The sequence below is a fragment of the Eptatretus burgeri genome, chromosome 9, assembly GCF_056783735.1.
Source record: "Eptatretus burgeri isolate ZD-2024b chromosome 9, Ebu_testis_v1, whole genome shotgun sequence".
Lineage (NCBI taxonomy): Eukaryota > Metazoa > Chordata > Myxini > Myxiniformes > Myxinidae > Eptatretus > Eptatretus burgeri.
Genome location: NC_140969.1, coordinates 67,189,285 through 67,214,284, shown reverse-complemented (window position 1 = coordinate 67,214,284; position 25,000 = coordinate 67,189,285). Strand labels below are relative to the sequence as shown.

Here is a 25,000-nt window from a genome sequence, read left to right as displayed (position 1 = left end):
ATGTACATGTTTGAGCTATTCGTCGTGTCTGCGCTGCCGGCTGATCCGTGCCCACGAAGGTCGATGAGAACGTTCGTGCGCCGCCATAACGGCGTCCGATGGCAGTTGTGGCGTTTATTTAGAATCGGATTTAATTATTTATTTATTTTCCTTTTATTTTTATGCGCCAACAACGCCATTCACCTTGGGGAAGGGAAGGAGGAACTGGGATGGCAAACACTTTGGGGGAGGGAGGGTGATGTCACACTTTGGGGGAGGGAGGATGATGTCATACACTTTGGGGGTGGGAGGGTGATGTCACACTTTGGGGGTGGGAGGGTGATGTCATACACTTTGGATGAATGCTACGTTTTCAGGTGTCTTCCACCTACATCTAAATGCGGTTAAGATCACAATCTTTCTGCAGTGTGTGTCATCATCATTGTGAGACCTGACATGGATTATAATAACTTGGCAGCCCATGTGACCATCCCTAACAGCTTGGAAAGCACATTTGGTTTGTTGTCTCATGCTTCATGGCTTTGCTTCCACTGCAATTGCATAAAAGACACCGACAGACAATATTGCTGCAGGACGTGGGTTTTGGACCCGTTCCCTGTGTCGGAAAACAGTAGAAGGGACCCAACAGTGCTCTGCCCAATGATTGGCTACTTTGACATCTTTAATCTTAAATGAAAATGGGAAGCAACTTCCTCCACAAACACTGCTTTGCTAGCTAGCCAGCATCTATTTGGCCTTTTAAAGTATCTGTACAATGTCAAACAATGAATTGTGAATGTTTCTCAATCTTCCTTTGCATTACACTTGCCGTAAGCTCATTATCGTTACTTCTTGCTTCTCTGTTTTCCGTAGAAATTAAAAAAAACAACACATGGTTGGTGGCATGGTCTGAGTACTTGTCCAATGAGACTGACCCCAGGTTTGCATTGCATGCTTTAAATGTTAGTGTCCTTTACGGTTAATTGGTGATGTCTGCAAACATATGCATCATTCTATTTATCCTTGATTTAATATATGGGGAAAGGTGTGTCCTTGTCCCTTGATGGAATCCTTTTAAGAACTGCTTCATATTTACTTGTGGGATTCTATATAGAATTAGGGCCTGTAGTGTTTGTTTGTTTTGTACAAGTTGATGCCACATTAAAAACTGCCTCCAAAGTAATGTCTTTACATGCTTTCTAATTTGGGTACACAGTGCCGATAGAAAGTCGACACCCCCTTTCAAAAATTTCACGTGTTGTTGTCTTACGGCCTGGAATTAAATTGCATTAAAACAGACTTTTTCCACCTTGATTTATTTACACGTTGCCACCAACAACTTCCAAGTGAAAAACAAATTCTACAAATTTCATAAAATTAATTAAAAATACAAAACTAGAATATCTTGGTTGCATAAGTGTCCACCCCTCTGAGCCAATACTTGGTGGAAGTACCTTTGATGGTAATTACAGCTGAGTCTCATGGGATAGGTCTCTACCAACTTTGCACACCTTGATTGGACAATATTTGCCCATTCTTATGAACAAAACTGTTGAAGCTCAGTCAAGTTGCTTGGGGATGGACAGCAATTTTCAACTCCTGCCACATTTTTTTTTGATTGGATTTAGGTCGGGGCTCTGATTGGCCCACTCATTGACATTCATCTTTTTGTTCTTTAGTCACTCCAATGCAGCTTTTACTGGATGCTTTGGGTCAATGTCATGCTGAAAGGTGAACTTCCGTCCCAGTTTCAGCTTTCTTGCAGAGGGCAGCAGGTTTTCCTCGAGGATTTTTCTGTATTTTGCTCCATCCATTTTCACTTCTACCCTGACAAATGCCCCAGTCCCTGCTGATGAGAAACATCCCCACATCATGATGATGCCACCAGCATGCTTCACATTTGGGATGGTGTTTGGGTAATGTGCCGTGTTGGGTTTGTGCCAAATGTAATGTTTTGCATTTAGGCCAAAAAGTTCCATCTTGGTTTCGTCAGACCACAAAACTTTTTGCCACATGGCTTCAGAATCTGGAGTGTTTTTTTGCATACTTCAAATGGGACTCAAGGTGGGCTTTTTTGAGTAATGACTTCCTTCTTGCTACCCCACCGTGCAAGCCAGACTTGTGGAGTGCTTGGGATTTTGTTGTCACGTGCACTCATTGACTAGTCTTTTCCAGAAATGCCTGTAGCTCTTTCTAAGTTGCCGTTGGCCTCTTTGTGGCCTCTCTTATCAGTCTCCTCCTTGCTTGGTCATCCAATTTGGAGGGATGACCTGATCTTGGCAGAGTCTTGGTGGTACCATACGCCTTCCACTTCTTGATGATTGTCTTGACTGTGCTACAAGGGATATTCAAGGCCTTTGAAACATTTTTATACCCATCCCCTGATCTCTGCCTTTCCACAAGTTTATCTCGGAGGTCTTTTAAAAGCTCCTTGGGCTCATGGTTGAGTCTTTGCTGTGAAATGCACTACCAGCAGAGGAAACCCAGAGGAACAGCTGATTTTATTCTGAAATAATCAGAATCATTACAATTTAACACAGGTGGAGGAAAATTAACTAGGTGTGTGATTTTGAAGGTGATTGGTTACACCTGAGCTAATTTACAGTTATGATATTTGGGGGGGGGGGGGGTGGACAGTTATCCAACCAAGATACACTTGTTTTGTATTTTTAATTAATTTTCTGAAATTTGTCGAATTTGTATTTCATTTGGAAGTTGTAGGTTATAATGTGTAAATAAAGGTGAAAAAGTCTGATTTAATGTAATTTAATTCCAGGTTATAAGGCAACAAAAGGTGAAAAAATTTGAAAAGGGGTGTGGACCTTCTGTAGGCGCTGCATGTGGTGTAAATTTAAGATGAATTTTGAATCTCTGTTGTGTTCTCTGATTTTGCTAGTAGCTTGTCTTTTTAACTATTGACAAACAACCATTTTCAACAAGGGTTTCATTTGGCAGCAGCTTTGCTTTCTGTTTTTTTTAAATGCCAATGTCAAAATAACGTTTCCCATACGGAAACGTAGCGTAGGCCATTTTTAAACAACACATACAATTGACCAACACTGGCTGACTTTTTTTTCCGCAAGCACTGAGGAGGAGGAGGAGGAGGATTGGGGGTAAGTGGGCGGAAGAGTGGAAACCAATTATCACACGCTGGAAAGAACCATCCCTCATAAACCACTTTGATCATGACCCCCTTCTGAGCATGTGCTGGTTATATATCTCATGATAGATTTTTTTTTTGCGCTTTCAAGACGCAACAAACAGTTCTCCAAGTTGTGTTGTTATTGCTCTTTGCTAGTTATTGACACAACAGTTTTCCTACTGGACAGAATCTAATCTTTGTACTCTGTACCTTCGATATACTTAAAATCCATAATATTCAGAAAAAGGGAAGCAAGAGAGATGTTTGTTTCCTTCTTACAATAAAATGTTGTTTTTATTTTTTGAGACCAACCAATTAATATTAGATAAAGAGAAAATATGAATTTTGACAGGTTACAGAGGGTGAATTGTTTAACTACACTTTTATCTCAAAAATACAAGATGGGCAACAACTTTGCCACTTTGCTTTTTAAAAACTTGCTGGTGTAATGGTTGGAGTGTCTGCTCCGAGTCAGAGGTCAGCTGTTCAAATCAAGGCACAGTCATACCAAAGAATTCAAAAATGGTGTGTGCTTCTTCCTTGCTTGACATTCAGCATCGAAAAGGTTAAGAGCACCGACATTCCCCATCGGTTGCCATTGGCCATAGGAGGAAATCCCACCTTGAGAAATGTAATCGTCCATAATTGACATAAACCCAACAACACTTCTCAAATTGTACTGCCATAAAAGCAAGAAACACCCACACCCTAGGGGAGCGATCGTGCTGTGCAAAATCAGGATGTGCATTGTCTTTGGTCACATGACCTTCCATGAGCGGGAGCTGTCCGTAAACAAAAGTCATGAATATGTATTGTTTAAAGGCAGTTTTCAATATTTATTTATTTATTTATTTTCCCTGGAGTTATATTTTCATTTCATAAGTGTAATAGAACAGCACTCAATAGAGCACGTACCTCCGCCAGGCTGAACAATGTCCGTCTTGTATTCCATTGATAGGCCGGATCTGGATCTGGACCTCCAAAATCGAATCGGCTTGTTCTGTCACTTGCTGAACTCATCCACCAGGTTTCATTTGAATCCGTCCAAAAGCTTTTGAGAAATGCTATATATCATTTTTGACCCGATCTCTCAATGGTGAAGAATCGCAAAAACAATCCTGGTGTTGACTTCACGGTTGAGGTGGCTGACTTAAGATCTTAGAGTCTTGAGTTTGAGCCCCTGTTGTGCTGTTGAAATAACACCAGGTGGGTCGACTCAGCCTATCATCCTTCCGAGTTCGGCAAAATGAGTTCCAGTTTCCTGGTAACTGCATCAGCGGCATAGCCGCGCTTCCAGAAATGGTGCAACCAGCAGCCACAGACTGCATATGAAACAACTACTTAAAAAAATTATTGTATCCATATCCGGATCTTCACCAAAATCAAATTGATTCATCATTGTAATACACCCAACCTGTCCGAGTTGATCAATCACTTTTTGAGATATCGTGTATACATATATATATATATATTGTTGCGGATTCGCGCCCGCCGGCGTGCGGACGGCCACGTAACTCGAATCGCGGCACGTCGCCCACCGGACGGACAATCCAGTCGTGACCCTCTCGGACTAACGCCGGGAACCAGTCACGGGTGGACCTTTCGGTCTCACCGCGATCGTGCCAATCGGCCCCCGTGTGGGATAGGGTTACTCGCCAAATTCGACCTACCTAAGTACCCACACGGAGGGTAGACCGGGCGATCGCACCTCGCCGCAGGTCGACTTCGGACACGGGCCACTTAAGCGACCCGTTCCGTACTATCAGGATAACCGAGCGGTGTTATTCGTCGGCCTCGACGGTTCGATTAATTATCGGGCATCTTAGCCCACGACCAACCCTTTACGTGAAGCAAGATGGGGATTCAATGAAAGAAATGACGAAGCGAAGCGGGAAAACAGTTCAACAATAAGCACATTTATTTCGCGATGAACGGAAAGCACACATATACAATTCCACCAAAAGCACATGTAAGAGAAGAAGACAAAAAGCAAATGCAACAATGCAGATCTATCCGACTACCGGGCACTCGGCAACACTTATACAATTTTACTTCACAGACGGCGCCGACAACACATATTCCCAAAGCAAAAGAAAAGAGAACCACCCTCCAGGATGAGGGGGGTAGGCGGGCCTGGGGCCGAGACCGTGTCGGGCCTACCCGTCTGATGATGAGACGCGAAGTGGCGGTGGTGCCTCAACTCCGCGGGCCTCGCGGACAGTGTCTGATAGGGGGTGGGAAGGGGGCCCCCTTTTGTCGCACTATCTCAGCGCGGGGGGAAACAGGAGAGGGTTGCTGATGCTCGGGGAAAGGAGGATTTCTCAAAATCTCGGGTCCCGCGACGAGCGTCTCCACCACGACCTCGGTCGCGCCGCCGGCCTCTCCCTCCGCAGTTCCCCGAATCCGACGCGAGCACCCCCTCAACCGCCTTCGCCGCCGCCGCCTCTCCACAGCTTCGTCCGATCGCCCTCTCCGTCTCCTCTCTTGACTCGTCCCAACTCTTCACTGGCTCCGCGAACTCCCAACTGCGAACTGCCCTCTTCTGACGAACGCAGTCGTTTTTATAAGCCCCGTGGCTTCGCTCTTTTACCCTTGACCCTCTGCCTCCGACCCTTCACCTCTCTTGCTGGCTCCCCATTGGCCCGAGGAAAAGTGGGCGTGAGTCGTTTTTGATCCGTTTTTCTGCGGAAAGTCCGTGATGTTTTTGAACACGCTGCTCGGTGCGCGCCCCGCACGAGTCCAGCATCGGTGCCCACGAGTGGCGCGAGATGACGGTGATGCGATGGTGGCGAGTTGTGACGGTAAAGGTCGTGGCGGTTGTGGTGAAGCGGCGTTGTGGTTGGTGGTTGTTGTGATGGCCGCGTTGTGGTTGGTGGTTGTTGTGTGATGGCTGTTGAGACGTGGTTGGTGGTGGTAATAATGGCGGCTGGTCCAAAATAAAGATAGTAAAAGAAAAACGGCTATCCTGAAGAGTCGCAGCCCTCATGAATGACATTTATTCCCTCTAGACAACGGGTTTGGGCCTAACTACACATATACTTACCGAGATATCTCACCTAAGGGACCTGAATGGTGGTTTGCGAATTTGGTCAACCACAACAATATATATATATATATGTATATATTCACCATGTTATATTGTTGTGGGCGGGGTTCGGTGGCAATAAACGACCACTAGGTGGAGCAGCAGAGCCGTCTCCCACCGAACACCCGGAATTTAGGTCGTGACTCTCGGATAAGTCCGAAAGGTCACGGGTCCCTTAGCGGACCGTGGTCGCCAATATTTTGACGGCGTGGGGTAGGGTTAATTGCCTAATTTCAATATACCTAAATACCCACGTTGTCTAACTACCGGGGAAAAGCACACCCTCCACGGACCTCGGGCGGGACGGACCGTTTACCGAGCCCAATCTGGGTGTAAACCGAGCGGGGATTACCAAGATCCATCGGTCCAAATGAACAACTTACGGTACCAACGGCCTTATTATTTCTCAATACGCACCGCGCTGGATCAATGACAGAAAGCACAGAAAACGAGCTGGTGCATTTAACACGGGGGTTTATTTTACAATCATCGGGAAGGGAGACACAGAGCAGAGTTATCACGAATAAGAAATGTAATTCACAATGTACAAGGCACTTAACAATTGTACTTACAGACGGAACACACACACACACACACACACACACACACACACACACACACACACACACACACACACACACACACACACACACACACACAAGAAAATGGACCCCGTGGGTCTATTTGGTAGAGCCTGGCCGGGGGTACCTTCCCGCCTCGTGCGGTCACACCGACTCCAAACCACCACGGTGGGACTCGAACCCACAACCCAAAGTCTACGGCCCACAAACGAGACCAAGCCACCACGACCGCAGACCGCTCGAACCACGACCACCACTGTCTGTTGTCCTTTTCCCACCACTCTCTTGAGGTCCGAGCAATTTGTTCTTTCGCCACTTGCCTCCCGTTGGCTGGGGCGTGCGTGCGATGCTCGCCCTTGGCTCATTGGGCAGAGGAAACACTCCATGCCCCTTTTTGGAGCGGGGCTCCGATCTGAGGCGATGTTAGCCCCGCCCACATCTGTGCTCGGCACACATGCGTGTGAGGAAGGCCGATGGTGGCAGGAGCGTAGGAGGGATGTTGTCGTTGATGTATAAAAACCTAACTAAAAAATAACTCATGGTGCACATATGAAATTCCCATGAGACAGAAGGAGGGATTCTAACTGTAAACATACTTATCGAAATAACTAAGCTTATGGACTGCTGTCTGTTTGTGTGCCAATGGCTTCCAGATTCGTAACACTACCCCTCCACTTTTTACAGACTCGTTCCAAGTCAAATTTTCGTGTGGCATGTATGTGTAAGTTTTTCCCATAGAATGTTTTACCTACGGATCCCTGAGTGCGACATTTGTATACATGTCCCAAAAATAAATAACCGAGTGCACTGCATAACTAAACTATCAGACTCACTTGGACAACTTAACTAAATTGCCGGCACTAAGACAGACACACAGGTGGGTTGCAAAACTTAATTACATTTTCTGATATTTACACTAATCATGGCCCAGGACCTGTGATCTGTGAAGAAAAAGGCACAGTCATGTCGATCAGTTTGTGTGGGTGAGTGCACAGCAGCTTGAAGGTCAGATGTCTTCAGGGCCTACTCAAAAGGTCCCTTCTGTCACTGAACCTTCTCTTTTATTTCACTCTTCAGCTGCTGGAGGCAACTCAACCTAACGCGGCAGGCCATGCGCCGTCCCACAGGCCATTTGAACAATCCTTTATTCAAGAAGGAGGTCGCCAGGCTGCTCAATGCAGTCCCTGGCTCCTTTGAATGGATGGACGCAAACCACAAAATGGACGATGCAAACGATGCACGGGCTGCGCAATGCAGTCCTCGTGGTGTGGCTGCCTGCAGGGCAGTCCTTGCAAACATACTGAAGAGATGGTCCTGGCACACATGGTTGAGATGATGACACAGGGGCAAATGCAACAAGGGCAGCAGACATGGGGTCAAAGCAAAGGCAGGCAAATAAGGCATGGCAAATGCAGACCAGTGGTGTAGCACGAAAACAGTTCGGCTCACGAAGCTGGTGAGCCTCTGATCTGGTCCCGTGAGGTTGTGGAGGGAGTGCGGTGTTTCCGGCCGGTCCGGAAACAGGCTCGGACCTTATCTACTGTCTCCCCCCAACCTATCGCCTTTGCCTGTCTTTGTCCATACCCACTCCCTCAGTTTGCAACAAGAAAACAACAAAATTTAGCCTCTTTTTATTCTTTTTTATTTTATTATATAATTGCTTGTCCCTAACCCTCCTACTGTCCTTGTCTGGCTAACCTATCCTGTCCGTCTACTCCCAACCCCCAAGATCCCTTTTGGAGGGGAATAAGGGAGAGACTCGTGTCCTGCCTCGAGGCCCAACAAAGCCTTTGAATAGCCTCCACAGAGTTCAGCAATCTTCCCAAAGTGAGTCCAGCGGCCTACAGAGAGCGAAGGGATGGATGGTGTGAAGGGGTACATTTTCCTATCTATCCTAGCATTTATTAAACTTTAAACTATCCCCAGGGCTTTTCAACACGCCTGTCTCTTTAAACGATTGGGTCTAGAAACCATGATTCTCGTCGCCTGTGTTGGTGTCCATTATCAATTTGGGCCCTGCCCACAAATTTTCTCTCGTGCCCTTGCACAATTTCGTGGCTGGGCAGCGTGGCTCAACTGGCAGGGACTTCCGTCTGCCAAACTCAAACTACGGCATCTCCGGGCCCTGAGGCCGTCTCTGAGTCTACTTGCTCCCTATGAACGCGGGGAGTGCCCTTCTTGGCTACTCCCCCGTATATGCCCACGTGGCATCTCGGCGCTACGGGTCCCATTTCCGACGGGCCACCCGTGCCCAGTACACTATCCCGGTCCCTTGGACCCATGGCCTACTCTGGCCGACTAGTCCGGTGCCTGGGGTGCCCTCTGCTCAATACTCATCTTTCCACATCGATGCTCCCAGCCGGTCAATGGACTCCTGCACCCTTAAAAAAAGGTTTCGAGCCTTCTTCCCACACCAACAACAAAACGACCTCCTTTTGGTAAATTTGACTGACCCACTAACTAACATTACACTCACCCTGGGGTCCGTTGGGTGGGATTCACTCCTCCCCCCAATAATTCATTCACACCATGCATTCCCCAATTGTCTCCATTCACACACTCGGGCCCGCTGACCCATATTCATTCGCCATTTCTTTCTCTTTTTTTTTTTTTCTTCAATTCACTCGCACTGCTCGCTACGTCCCCACTAACTAGCCCGTGCCCCTCGGCATTCCTTACACTAATGCACATTCCTTTTAACTCTACAGAGCTAATCTACGTCCCCACTACACATTCCACGTCTGTCCATGTCTCCCAAATCCATTTCTAAATCTAAACTAAATTCCCACTAACTTGTTCCACAGGCGACATGAGGAACTGTTCCTGCCCCATGAGGCCGGTCTATCTACGCTAAACCCTTCCCACTAACTAATGCTCCTTTGCCCAGACAGGATGTTTACCACATCCTGGCCGGGGCCGTGTACTTGGGGCAAGGCCCCACGAGCCTTCTTTGCACTGCCAGGGCGGCGGTCTACGGCACGCACGTCCCCTTCCGTTGGCCAATAATCAAGGCCTTGTCGTCCTGCGCATCGCAACAAGCGCTCGCCTTCGAGGGGTCTGCCGTGCAAGCCAACGTGCGCCGCTCGCACATAAATCGCACTGCGAGGTCCCCAGTGATGTCACCCGCGCACCCAACCTGCGCAGTTTCCCGTGCAGGCCCGCACGAGCGCATCGTCCCGGGAACCCGCTCTGTGCATTCCGCGAACAGAACACGCGGCGCGCAGCACCAGGAGCTTCACACGTGCCTGCATGCGGATCCGACCGCTCCAAATTCACACAACACTCACCATCTGCATTCTCGCCGTCCACGTGGCCGGCTCGTATCCGACGTGGAGCGTTCTTGCGCCGGATTGCGATTGCGCAGACGTGCGCGTGTGGGCCGTGCGCGAAACTCGCCATGGACCTTGTACCTTATTAATTTCCCCCCTAATTGGTGTGGCGTCACTCGTCATCCCGACCTCACCCGTCTCCATTGCGGGCCGAACACATTGCGCACTCCCTCTTGACTCGATCGTTCCCCCACGTGCAGGTGCCATTTTCCAATCCATCACCCGCATACCCGCCTGCAGGCTCAACCCCATACTCTGCATTTCACCCCTCAGTGTTTGCATATTTGCATCCATCTTGCTATTTGTTGCTTATAAATCACCCATCAGTGCCTGTGTGTTCGCCTTCATGCGGCTTTGCATGCTGGCCAGTATTGCTGCCACCAACTGGCTCATGTCAAGTGACGGAGCCGATCCGCCATGATGGTGTGCGGAACTGGCAGAAATCGGGGGGGGGGGGGACTTTGAGGGAGGGGGTGTCATACGCCATCCCTGCCACTCCCGATACCCCTTCTGGGTTTGGCTGTGGGGAAAGTTCTTGTATGGGTGTTTCGTCCTGGGCCACTGGTTCCTTTACCATTATCTCTACACCCACCTGCTCCAGCTCATCTTGGCCTGCCATGGTGCTTATGACAACAATTTAAAAAGCTCGTAATTTGGAGGGAACGGGGGGGGGGGGGTTTGCTCCGTACACCCCTGATCCGAATACTGTTAATTTCTCGACGGAGGCGTAGGGGCCGTATCGCACTCCTGATCACCAATTTGTTGTGATTGGTGTCCTGCAAATTTTCTATGGAGGTGGAGGGGTTCATACCCCACTCCTGACAACCAATTTGTTGTGGGCCGGGGTTCGGTGGCGATAAGTGACTACCAGGTGGAGCAGTAGAGCCGTCTCCCACCGAACACCCGGAATTTAGGTCGTGACTCTCGGATAAGTCCGAAAGGTCACGGGTCCCTTTGCGGACCGTGGTTGCCAATATTTAGACGGCGTGTGGTAGGGTTAATTGCCTAATTTCAATATACCTAAGTACCCACGTAGTCTAACGACCGGGGAAAATCACACCCTCGACGGACCTCAGGTGGAACGGACCATTTACCGAGCCTGATCCGGGTGTAAACCGAGCGGGGATTACCAAGATCCATCAGTCCAAATCAACAACTTATGGCACCAACGGCCTTACTATTTCTCAATACGCACCGTGCTGGCTCAATGAAAGAAAGCACAGAAAACAAGTTGGTACTTTAATACGGGGGTTTATTTTACAATAATCGGGAAGGGAGATACAGAGCAGAGTTATCACGAATAAGAAATGTAATTCACAATGTACAAGGCACTTAACAATTCTACTTACAGACGGGGCCCACGGACACACACACACACACGCACACACACACACGCACACACACACACACACACACACACACACACACACACACACACACACACACACACACACACACACACACACACACACACACACACACACACACCCAAAAGAAAATGGACCCCGTGGGTCTTTATTCGGTAGAGCCTGGCTGGGAGTACCTTCCCGCCTCGTGCGGTCACACCGACTCCAAACCACCACGGTGGGACTCGAACCCACAACCCGAAGTCCACGGCCCACAAACGAGACCAAGCCACCACGACCGCAGACCGCTCGAACCATGACCACCACTGTTCGGTCACCACTGCCACGCTGAGCCACCGCAAAGGACAGCAGACCGCTCGAACCACGACCACCATTGTCTGCCATCTTCTCGTCCTTTTCCCACCATTCTCTTTACTTGATGTCCGAGCGATTTCTTCTTTCGCCACTCGCCTCCCATTGGCTGGGGCGCGCGTGCGATGCTCGCCCTTGGCTCATTGGGCAGAGGAAACACTCCATGCCCTTTTTTTTGGAGCGGGGCTCCAATCTGAGGCAATGGAAGCCCCGCCCACGTCTGTGCTCGGCACGCATGCGCGTGAGGAAGGCCGATGGTGGCAGGAGCGGAGGAGGGATGTTATTGTAGTTCATGTATAAAAACCTAACTAAAAATAACTTGGAGCGCACACACAAAATTCCCATTAGACAGAAGGAGGGATTCTAACTATAAACACTTATCAAAATAACTAAGCTTAGGGATTGCTGTCTGTTTGTGTGCAAATGGCTTCCAGATTCGTAACAATATATCATTTTTTTTAGCCCATTCACTCAATGGTGAAGAATCGCTGAACAAATTCTCGGATCCGCATCTTCACCCGAATTTCATCAATTCTTCTTTGTCACACACACACAACCTATCCACCAAGTTTTGTCCGAATCCATTAAACTTTCCTCTTCACAGACATACAAACACAGACAGACAAAGGTGAAAACATAATCTCCGCCCACCTTAGGTGGCAGAGGTTGTTCTTCTTTCGGCTGCTCCCGTTAGGGGTCGCCACAGCGGATCATCCGTTATGATCCGCATACTGATTTGGCGCAGGTTTTACGCCGATGCCCTTCCTGACGCAACCCTGGTCGCCTCTTACGACACAGGGATAAGGATTGGGTTTCGCCATGATTCCGGGCTGCCCTATACACCCTCATAGCGCGGCCCAGCGCAGAGCACCCGTCCTCAAGCGATCCTCCAACCCAAGCCTCCGAGTAGCCGGATTACAAGCGCACGCCACTACGCCCGGTACCTTAGGTGGCAGAGGTAAAGATGCAAAATGTCAACTTTCTGGCACTCCTATAAAGTATTAACCATTTTTGTCAGTGAGTCAGTCATTGAGTGGTTAGAAAGAGCTTTATATTATAGATAACTCGTGTGGTATGCTTGTAGACGAAGGAGATAGTGATGTTTTTATATCCTATTTGGAGACATAAATACAAGCTTTATATATTTGATGAAGTAGATTGTGAAAGATCTTTATATATTTGAAATGCATGGAAGTGTGTTCTGCAAGGAAATAAATAAATCTTGCAAATCAAGAATAAGTGATCATAGTGAGCTCTTTATTGAATACTTTACAGGTATAATACTTTTTCATATAAAACGCTTTAAAGATCTTTATAAACAAAGCTACATGGATTTTTATAACAGGGTGAATATACTTTGACGAAAATATTTTCTGAATTTGCAATAATTATAATCACGGGCTTCATTTATAACCACCTTGCCTTATACAGAGGTCTGACCTCGATGTAAACATGCAATACAGCAGATCCTCCCCGTTCGCCAGGGTTACGTTCTTGGAAAAACCCAGCGTTGGGCAAAACGGTGAGGTGCAAGTTTAGACATTATGTGAAAAATAGGGTTATCAAAACCAACTCTAAAATTTATCTACTCTTTTGCCTGAACGAGTAAATATGAAAATCACTTGAAATTTCACTTACTTTTAATAATAATGATGATGACTGAGGTCATTGGAGGTTATTGAGATGACGACGACGTCCCTGGCTTATCATCGTCGGTTACATCACACTTTGTGAAGTAATAGGTGATCTTTGTCTGCTTTGTCGATTTCTGCATGTCCTTATAGACCTCTCAATAAGGTGCCATGACAACGTCCATCTCGTGCTTGAATTCCAAGCCCCTCTCTATGAAGACTAGCTTTAACCTCTCGAGTTATGTTCCTCGTTCTACTTTATCCCAAGTGTTCTCTTTCACGCTCCTCAACGTTATCTTATTTCCTCCTCACTTCAAAACAACCAAACAAATATTTTTGCTGGGAAAAAAACCACCCAAAAACTCATTCTGCCTCATTTCTTTCCTTAATTCATTCTTTATCTCTTCCTTTCTCATTACCTCTTCATTGAATTACAGTAATTTGTTTGTTACTTTCAAAGCTTTTAATAACATTTTATAATGTTTCATTTGCCTTATTTCACAAATAACCCCACATCTTCTTCATCTTCATAACTATTTACTCCTCACGAATACTCCATGATGTAATTAAAAGATTAGAAACAAACTAAATCACGCAATATCGTACGATAAACTAAATCATGCGAGATTAAACCAAGTCCCACAATATCACGTGATAACAGTCTGCAGCACGATATCGGAAGAGCAACCGAGTCTGCCATGGAGGGCAACGTGGGGTTGAGATGGAGATGCGGGTTTGTGTATTTCTCCGTGCCAGATCGCGATAGAGTGAAAAACCCATTCCGCGATCAGCGCATTTTACTATATTAATTAAATGGTGATTAAGCACTTTAAGTGCGATCGGGGCGGGCCTGCTGTACTGTACTTAAAATATGCATTGTAACACTTACCACTACATCTTCCATCTCTTCTCATAAGTGTCAGTGTGCATCAGCATGTGTCAGTGTGCCTCCTCCACAACTCCAAAACCATGAAACCTATCAGCCTGAAACTTTGCACGCACATGAAGAAAACTCCAAGGAAGTGCATGACTGAAAATTGGGTGTTTGTGTTCATTAAAAAACCCATTTTTAACATAATTAACGGACTTATTTAATTATATCCTTTTTGAGGCGCATCCTCGGCCACCTCGTTCTTTGGGATCTCAAGGCATATCTTAGGTAACTTCGCTGGGGTCTGAAGCCACCATGTTTTCTGGCCTGCTCAACCATGTTTTGACTTGGAACAGGCCGCAACAATCTCTTCACGATAAAGTTTTTTTTTCACTTTCCTCACTCATCGAATGCTTATTCGTCATAGCTATGGATCGCTGTATACATCGCTTTTGTACATGCTGGAGTTTTCAAATTAGGAGGTTGAAGTGATTTAATGCATTATATGATACGATTTTCCATGATCTACTCATGGACTCATTAAAGTATATCATCAAAATATTATTTTGGTTTTGAGGATCGTATGTCGTCCTGATTAAATATTTGTCATTCTGGAGTGAAATCTGATAATTTAAAGAAATAACGAGTCTTATAACTGAGCCGATATACTTATTTACTTTTAGCAAGCAAGGATACATTTCCTCCTTCTCCGTGCATACACAAGAAAATGTGAAATTTCCAAAGCATTCAACTTATCTTTTTCTACTGTTTGGAGAATTATATTGAGTGAACAAAAAATTAAGGAACGTAACAAAATTAACGAGCTTCATTGCGCTTATATGATTTAATGCATTCACTGCTTGACCTCGTGCACTGTTCCCCAGAGGAACTGCTTATAGATAGCGTATGCCAGATATGTATATATATATATATATATATATATATATATATATATATATATATATATATATATATATATATATATATATATATATATATATATGTATTTTGTGAGGTGCTTTTATAGGGTATCAAAGCAAATCTGGTAAAAAAACGGACGTTTTCAAAAAAAGTTATAACGTTTTGCGCGGACCACGAACGATGTACCATGTGATGCGTGCCCAGACGAGCAAGTAACATGGCGGATTTTCTGCAATGTTTATTTCACGGGCGATTAAACATTGCAATGTCTTCAGGGTTGTTCTACATTAAGCAGCAACTCTTTTTTGGAAAAATGCATTATTACAATGAATTCATTTTATTTCATTAACTTCTGCGTGCGCAATGAAGACCGGCTTTAAAGTTAAAGGGATCCCATATGGTATGCAGCCACAGCCTGGCCAACTGTTCCTTATCAAATATTTAATCTGAGTGCTTAAGCCACTTGCTGAGTGCGCTAAAGTTGATCGCGGTACTGCGCCATATCATTCTGAGCGAATCGTTTACTCGCTGCAGATGCTTTTGCTGCACCACATCATCCTGAGCCAGTTGTGAAACAATACCCAATTTCCAAGCCATTTGCAGTATTAACGTGTTTTCTAAATTACTGAGCCAATTTTTTTCCCCACCTGTCACACGCAGCTGTTTATAAAGATTAATGTTTGTGAACATACCCCTGAAACATATAAATGCAATGATGTTTTTCGGTGAAAGCTACTCAAGATTTTTGGGTTGTATACAGTATGGACGTAAGTCGGAAATCACACTGGAATCTGCCAGTTCCCAAAAAATTGCCGATATTGGCCAAGTGCGTGTGTGTGTGTTTGTTTGTTTGTGTGTCTTTTTGTCATAAAGCATAGCATATTCTCTCTGCTACCTCCAATACCCCCACCTCTCTATCTCTATCTCTATCTCTATCTCTATCTCTATCTCTATCTCTATCTCTATCTCTATCTCTGTCTCTGTCTCTGTCTCTGTCTCTGTCTCTGTCTCTGTCTCTGTCTCTGTCTCTGTCTCTGTCTCTATCTCTATCTCTATCTCTATCTCTATCTCTATCTCTATCTCTATCTCTATCTCTATCTCTATCTCTATCTCTATCTCTATCTCTATCTCTATCTCTATCTCTATCTCTATCTCTATCTCTATCTCTATCTCTATCTCTATCTCTATCTCTATCTCTATCTCTATCTCTATCTCTATCTCTATCTCTATCTCTATCTCTATCTCTATCTCTATCTCTATCTCTATCTCTATCTCTATCTCTATCTCTATCTCTATCTCTATCTCTATCTCTATCTCTATCTCTATCTCTATCTCTATCTCTATCTCTATCTCTATCTCTATCTCTATCTCTATCTCTATACCCCATCCCAATACAGTGCAGCACTTTCTTCCCCTCCCAATATAAGAAAGATCTCTTGTTTCCGGAATGCATCACTCACTTAAATAGTCACTTGGTGGGAGGAGGAGCCTAGATGTGGATCAAACTGGTTGTTAGGCGGAGCGTCAAGTTTTGCGGCGCCCCCATTGGTGTATACACGATTACCCCAGGCACGGCACCGCCCATACAAGGGCACAGCCGTGAAGATGTTGTCCTTTGACTTCTAAGCACCCAATGAAACAGAACTCTGTACTTGGTATGGCGTTGGGATCTTTAGCTGCACTCTCGGGGTGCAAACATGCGCTGAACACCCAATGGTTACCACAAGTAAGCGGAACATCAGGGCTAGCCTACGATGTTACATGGTGCTTTAACGCACACCTGCGCTTTTAGTTACAGACATCTGAATGTCCAGGTCCAAAGTGTCTGCCTTTGGTACATTGTGCTTGCTACTTTAAAGGCTGTGGTGACTGTGGTTGAGGTGTGATGGTAAAGGCAGGTGAGTTGTGGCATCATTTTTTCATTGTGGTTGTTCGCTGTGGTTGAGGCATCGATGGCGATAGTACAACCAGCTCGTGTACTTTTACAATGGTGAAGTGACAATAAAGGTGTCTTGAGATTGTGTGATTGTAGCTTTTTGTGGGAAGAGTGTGAAGGTTGGAGTGATATGCCAGTTGGATTGTGGCGTACGACTCAAACTGGGATTTGGTGCCTGGGCAGACCATTGGCTCAATACAGCATGAATCCTCAAAATAAACTACCAAGATAGGATTTATAAACCGATTAATTACCTACCACTCATCTGCAGAGAATTCCACATCAAATATAACTCATTAAACTTTGGGATATCATCGTTGAACACGAAAAATGCGAGATCAAAAATTGCCCGTTTGTCATTCTTCTTTTCTGACAGCCTAACTCAAAATTGGTTTCAGCTACAAACTTGGTTTAAACACCAATTGACTGCATTTTATAGTGAGAAGGTGCAATGTGGTCAATTTTATTAGCTTGAAAGGATTCCATGAAAAGTATGCAAAATTGCAGGAATGGGATTACGACTGTCAATCAGCTTGATGGGGGCGGGGCCGCCAGACACATTTGCCCAAGCGCCAGTCAGACCTATATGCAGTGGTTCACATGACTGGTACATAGGTACTCGTGCTCAGTAAAACTAAATGCGTACTTCAAAGATGCTCAAGAAGCTCAATGGCGTCCCAGCAAAACAGTGGCTTTTGATGGAAGGTTTTCTCATCTCGTGTAGATGCGATTCTTCCCTGATAATTCTGATAAACTGCGATTTCAAAATTTAAGTGTACAAAATTAAGTTTATAAATTCTAATATTATAACTTGCAACTTGTATGATAAAAAAAGATATATCTGAGGAGAACACGTGAGCGAAGAGGGGATTTTCTCAGCTCGTGTCGGTAAGATTCTTCCGTGATAATTCTAACAAATGATTTACAGTGATTTCAAAATTTAAATGTACAAAATTAAGTTTATAAATTATATCAACATAATTTATAAGCTATATTGTAAGTTTATATAACTTTTAAGATTAAAAAAATAATCTCAGGAGAACGTGCTGGTGAATAGGAGGCTCAGGAGTGTCCAGAATGAAAATAGAGTAGTTTGCGAGTGACTTGTCTGGAGTGAACGTTCTGAGAGACCACTTACAGAGGAGTAAGATGCAGAGGAGGCGCATTAAAAATCGGAGTGGCGAATGGGAAAGCAGACGAGCGTGAGTGTGCTCGAAGCTGACAATGTTTTTTGTAAGTACCAAACCATTTCTGCTGGTACTCATTGGAGAACCTAATTTAAAATAATTCTGTGAACCCCTGCCTATATGGCTATGGTTAACAGTGGAATATTCTCAGCCCTGTCCATGCAGGGCAGTCACTGGGCCAATCGACAGCAACAATGCACACACATATTTCTATAAAGTCAGTCCCATTTAGAATGTTAGATTGTCTATAAAATATGTACAGTCCCTATACAATGTGAGCATGTCGATAAATTTTGTATTACAAGATTTGTAAATCAGTCGTACATCTTTATATATGTAAAGCTCAGTTCATGTCTGCATGTCACAAGATGTATATTAATTACATACGATTGGAATGTATCTTTTAAACCTATCGACTCTTTCGACTGCTAAGACCCTTTAAGACTCCCAATACCCCAAAAAGATCCCTAAGATCCTTAATACCCCGAAGTAGTATACAGTATTAACTTTCAATTGATTTAAAAAACCTGCTCCGGCATAAATCCCTTCGCCTTAATTAGTTCCATGAGTTGCAATGGGTAGTTTTTTGCTGCAACATGGTCTGCCTTGTTTGAACTGGAGCCTTCATCCCCGGGTAGCTCGTAGAAACTTTGGTAAATCTGAAATTATTTCTCCAGTACCACTGGTACTGTCAAAGGGGTAAATCCACAATGGTTTCTCCCATATCACCGGTCCACTCAAAGCCACTTTTTCTGTTTGGTCCTTGATCCAAACATTAGGCACTTTTTCCATCCTTTCAGTATGAGGATCATGAGACTGGAATGAGACTTTTGCACTTTGCTGGTGGGAACACTGGCACAGATATTTGACTCGCGTTTAACGCACAGTCGATTCATTAATCCTGTAATGGCGGTCCACAGACGCCGCAACTTTGACCTCTTGCCAATCAATCTAACAATTGGGTTTTTTAATTTCTATTTTTGTACAATGTCATAATCTTTCTCCACCATTTGGCACGATTAATTTTGTCCATCGTTTTACATTTGGGCGCCGTTGTTAACTTTTGTGTATGTACTAGATCTTGTTGATGTATTGCAGGATCTCCGTAAGTCATTTCCTGTTCTATGCCGGTTCATTATTAAACTTAGCCTCATTCCAGTATAGTGGAATGCCTGTATGTTATTCTCAAGAAACATGAAAAGGCTTGAAATGGGAGGTAATCATACACAGAGACGCAAACAATCACTCATATCTGTTCAAAAACCCTGATTGGCTGAAATGAAAGATCACAATAACTAAATGGGTTCCCCGCGATTGGTTGAAACCAGCGACATTGGAACCCATGATATTTGAGGGTTTACTGTACAGCTGGCCCACTCTGAACGTGTTTTTTCCATTGCAGTTTCCCCCTATCGTGGTTGAATTATTATGGTAAAATGTGCAGTTCATGGAATGGGTCCCTCGCTCGATCGCGGTCTGGCACGAAGGAATACATAACCCCCCCATCTCTGTCTCACCTCACAGTTACATGCTGCCCTCCATCGCAGACTCTGTTGGTCTTTTGATACCATGCCACATGGACTGATATCGCGTGATATTGTGTGATTTAGCTTTCGCTGTTCTTTTAATTACATTATGAGTTGTTTGTGACCATAAATATGAAGAAGGAGAACATGTGGGATGCTACGAAGAAGAACAACATGTGGGGTTTTCGTGAAATAAGGCAAATGAAACATTATAAAATGTTATTAAAAGCTTTTAAAGGAAGAAGCAAATTAATTCAATGATGAGAAATGTTCGTTAAATTGGGAGGTAATGAGAAAGGAAAAAATAATGAATGAACCAAGGAAAAAAAATGAGGCAGGATGAGTGTGGAAGCCAAAGACATGGAGGTAAAATATACAGGGTGCCTCACAGAAAACCAGGAAATTTGAGATTTTGAGATTTATTTTGCCGTATTTTACCATATCAATAAACTAACATATAAATAAAGTGTATCTTTGTTTTACACTACATCTAAGTTTGCTTTTTTTTGTTTGAAAATAAAGTGTATCTTTGTTTTTACACTACATCTAAGTTTGCTTTTGTTTTGTTTTAAATAAACTGTACCAAATTTCCTGGTTTTCTGTGGGGCACCCTGTAGTTGAGATGCGTGAAAGAGAATACTTGGGATAGAGCAGAATGAGGTACATATCTTAAGAGTTTTTCTTTAGTCTTCCTGGAGTGGTGCTTAAAATTCAAGCTTGAGATAGACGCTGTCATGGCAGAACAAGATAAAGTTATATACAGCGATCTATACAGAATAAGATAAAGCAGACAAACATCACCTTCTCCTTCACATAGTCTGATAATGCTGACGACCCAAACCAGGGACGTCGACATCATCTCAGTAACCTGCAATGCCTATCATCATCATTAACAATTGTAAGTGTTTTTCATTTTCACTCGGTTAGGCAAAAAATTCGATAAATTTTAGAGTTGGTTCCCCTTTTCCTATTTTCCCCATAAAGTCTTACCCTTTGCACATTGTGATTTTGTCCAACGTGGAGGTTTTCAAGAACGTAACTCATGTGAACGTGCAGGGTCTGCTGTATATGACATTACAGAAGGCAGGACGGTAAAAAATGGAATCTAAAGGATTGATAATTTTAGATACAGGTGTCGGTGTGGGTGGACATTGTCTAAATAGACGTACAAGTGACGTGTATCTTGTATCACAATTAATTGCTTTTCAGAGACAAAGTACTGTAAAACGGCAGGTTTGTTTTGCAATTCATGTTCTGATTCATGTTCAAAATGTAACATTCAATTTAAATTTGTTGTTCCTCGATCATAAACTGACATTTATAAATGGAAGGACGTACATGAACGATTTGCTTAACCGGCTTGAAGAGTTGCATGCTTGGGGTAAAAACCGAAAAACATGGGTGGATGGTGAATCCTCGTTTGATCCACTTAAGTATGTGTTAATTCTGTACACTTATTGGACCATGACTACGTCTATGAATTACAAACTGTTGGAATGTAATTAGCTCACCTAGAATATAGTTCTGGGGAGCTTATGGAATGGCACGTCGTCCGTCGGTCCGTCCACAAATACTTTCATCTTCTTCCCTAAAACTACACGTACGACTTCGATGAAACTTTACCACAATGTTCATCACCGTGTATGTACCAAAGTTTGTTCATGGCATGAAAAAAATCGGGCCCAAGGGGGTCAACGGGGGTTGCCCCCCCCCACCCAAAATAGGTGTTTAACAACACATGCAATTCTGATGAAACTTGACCACAACCTTCATTACTCGTGACGTACCAAAGCTTGTTCACAGCATTAAAAAAATATGAGAAATCGGTGTAGGGGGGGTTTATGGGTGGGTGGGGGTTCTCCCCCAATAGATATTTGTTTTTTTTCTCAGATGCGACACACAATTCTGATTAAACTTGACTGCAACCTTCATCACCCATGGTGTTCCAAAGTTTGTTCATGACATGAGAAAAATCGGCTCTAAGGGGATGTAAGGGCCCCCCAAGTATGTATTTGCTTTTTTCTTCAAAACTACACACACAGTTTTGATGAAGCTCGACTACAACCTTCATCACCCATGATGTACGAAAGTTTGTTCACGACATTAATAAATTTGAGGTCCAAGGGTGTCTGTGGGGGGTGGGGGGTTTGCCCCCAAAAGAGGCAGCTGTTCTCTTCATAGAAACTACACACACAATTCCGATGAAACTTGGCCACAACCTTTATCACCCGTCATGTACCAAATATTGTTCATGGTATTGAAGAAATTGGGGTGGAAGGGTGGTTGACCCCACAAATATGTCTTTTCTTTCTTCTCTGAAACTACTATTTTGATGAAACTTAACCACAACCTTTATCACCCATGATTTACCAGTTTGTTCATGACATTAAAAAAAAAATCCATAGGTATTTACTTTCTTCTGCGTTATATATTTTGTGGGTCATCTATGCCTACGAGTGGTTCCCTGGTTATCTTATCCAGCCACTACCAGTTGAGCACCGAGAGGTATTGCCCCTATGTTTGTTTTTTTTAGATCCCTTCAGACTCTTTAGACTGCTTGGACACCTTTACGCTTTTAGATCTCTTAAGACCCTTTTTGGACCCTTTACATCCCTTGGACTCATTAAGACCTTTACACCCTTTAGACCACATGACCCTTAGACCTTTTAGACCATTATATCCTCTTTTGACACTTTAGACTCTGTAGACCCCTTCGGGTGTAGATTTTTAATACCCCTAACTACTATTGGAACATACCCCTTTGACCCCTTGGATTCCCTGTATGCTATAGACACATTCATACCCTTTAAACCCCTTGGAGCCCTTTATACCCTACCTACTATTGGAAAATACCCTTTTAGATCTTGAGATCCCCTTTAGACCACTTAGACCCTTCAGACTTTTACACCCCTTCGACCCATTACACCCATTTAGATGCATAACCACACACCCCACAAACATCTGCAGAGTCTTCTTGCTTCTGGCTATACTTTTTTTTGGCAAGTAATGTGCAAACTCCACCCAACTGGAACATGGGTAGCCTATTAGTTTGAACAGAATTTGCATATTGTGTCACTGAATTGGTTCACCAATAAAAATTGGTAAAAAAACAATATATATATATATATATATATATATATATATATATATATATATATATATATATATATATATATATATATATATATATATATATATGCACTCTTTATGTACGTTCAACACTGTGTATGTACCAAAGTTTGTTCATGGTGTTTCATATATATATATATATATATATATATATATATATATATATATATATATATATATATATATATATATATATATATATATATATATATATATATATATACACACACACACACACACACACACACACACACACACACACACACACACACACACACACACACACACACACACACACACACACACACACACACACACACACACACACACACACACACACACACACACACACACACGGTGGTCCTTCGTTAGGGGGTAAATTTTCGAATTCATTTATTTTAAGCTCATAACCCCCGGAATTCGTTGGAATAGTCGAGAAAACTCTTCTGGTGTTTTTATTTCAAATTCCAACAACATTTGCCTCTCCCTCATCGACCTTGAAGTTTAGCCTCAGTTTCTCGGGGCAGCTGACATTAGAACGACGATGTATCGACCTGTGCTGAACTTTAAAACGCTCCTGTAATGCCCAATCGTCTCTTTTGATGTGATACGTCGATCTGTGTGTTTGTGTAATGTGTATTACTCGTTCTTCTCACCGCCCCCCTAACAATTTTTTTTTTCAGGATGAAACTTCAAGGTCGATGAGGGAGGGGTAAATGTTGTCCGATTGGAAAAAAAAGTTCACCAGGAGAGTTTTCTCGACTATTCCAATGAATCCCGGGGGTTGGAGCTTAGAAAATCCGAAGTTGAGGAATATGGACCACCCTCGTGTACAAGCAACTTTTAAGACAGGATGAGGTCAAAGTTTATTTTAAGTCTCTCTCTTATGGGAAATCTAGTTCCATGGGAATGCAAATGCTGTAATCACATATGAACACATACTTAAGAGCTTCACAATGACCATTAAGGGTATGATTGACATTGTCATCACATCTTCATCTGACAGTGGGGTCAGCCATGTATCTGTCCAAATCATATGAGCTATTGACTTGATTGAAATTTTGTGTGGCATTGTTTTTACCACAATTACATATATGCCAAATCCCTATAAATAATATGATATGTATCACAATTGCCAACTCCTCTCTTCGCTCTCTCGCTCTCTATCATCACCAAACTTCGTAGGCATAATTAATAATGTCTTACCGTTCTGTTTCCAGCATTTACATTTACTTTACTTTTATTCCGTTCGGCCCAGTCGAAAGTTGACTCTTCTCAAACCATTCACCATGCTGGATGACGTCATGACATTTTGTTGGGTGGTGCGTGATTGTTGATACTTTTCTGGATAATATGAAGTTTTATTTTTCTTCCTCCTAACTGTGGAAATTATGTTTTACAGGTAGTTCATTCGGTGGTGAATTGTAGGAAAAAAAAATAGGTTTGCTTAATTTTATTCTTTTGGTTCACGAAAAAATATTTTCACGAAAAAAATGTGACCACTATATTCGTTATTGTTGTATGTCTGTCTGTCTGTCTGTCTGTCTGTCTGTCTGTCTGTCTGTCTGTCTGTCTGTCTGTCTGTCTGTCTGTCCTGAGCATAGCTCCGTTGGTTTTGATCCGATCTTGACAAAATTTTGGTGGGAGGTTTATATCATGATCGAGTTGTGTTTTTCTGAAAGTGGGCGTGGTGCGCCCATTATGGGTGGAGCCACACCCAAAAAATGTGTTTTAGGGGGTAGCCGATTTCAATTTGCACTTCTCCTCAGGGGTTTGTCGAATCAGACAGGGGTTTCGGTATTTGGTTAACCCAATGGCACCTGCATAGCCCCACAGAGCTCGATTTTTCATTTTCGTCACAAGGTCACGAACTTAGAAAATTGTGAATTGTGTTTTTAGGGGGTAGCCGATTTCAATTTGCATCTTCTCCGAGGGGTTTGGCGAATCTGGCAGTGCTTTCGGTAT

At 43.7% G+C, this 25,000-nt stretch overlaps 1 protein-coding gene across 7 annotated transcripts in view; it reads left to right on the top strand.

Moving 5' to 3' along the window:
- LOC147020269 (uncharacterized) overlaps positions 1–25,000 on the top strand; it is a 178,986-nt gene that overhangs the window by 1,947 nt on the left and 152,039 nt on the right. For 2 of the 7 annotated variants that reach the window (XM_085895527.1, XM_085895521.1), the window contains exon 1: positions 290–919. The exons of 1 other annotated variant lie outside the window; for it this stretch is intronic. The gene's annotated coding sequence lies outside the window, so the exon portion shown is untranslated. Of the gene's footprint in view, positions 1–289; positions 920–3,064; positions 3,093–23,872; positions 23,894–25,000 lie in introns of those variants that run through there. 4 more of the 7 variants (XM_085895522.1, XM_085895523.1, XM_085895525.1 and 1 more) reach the window with 4 other exon arrangements.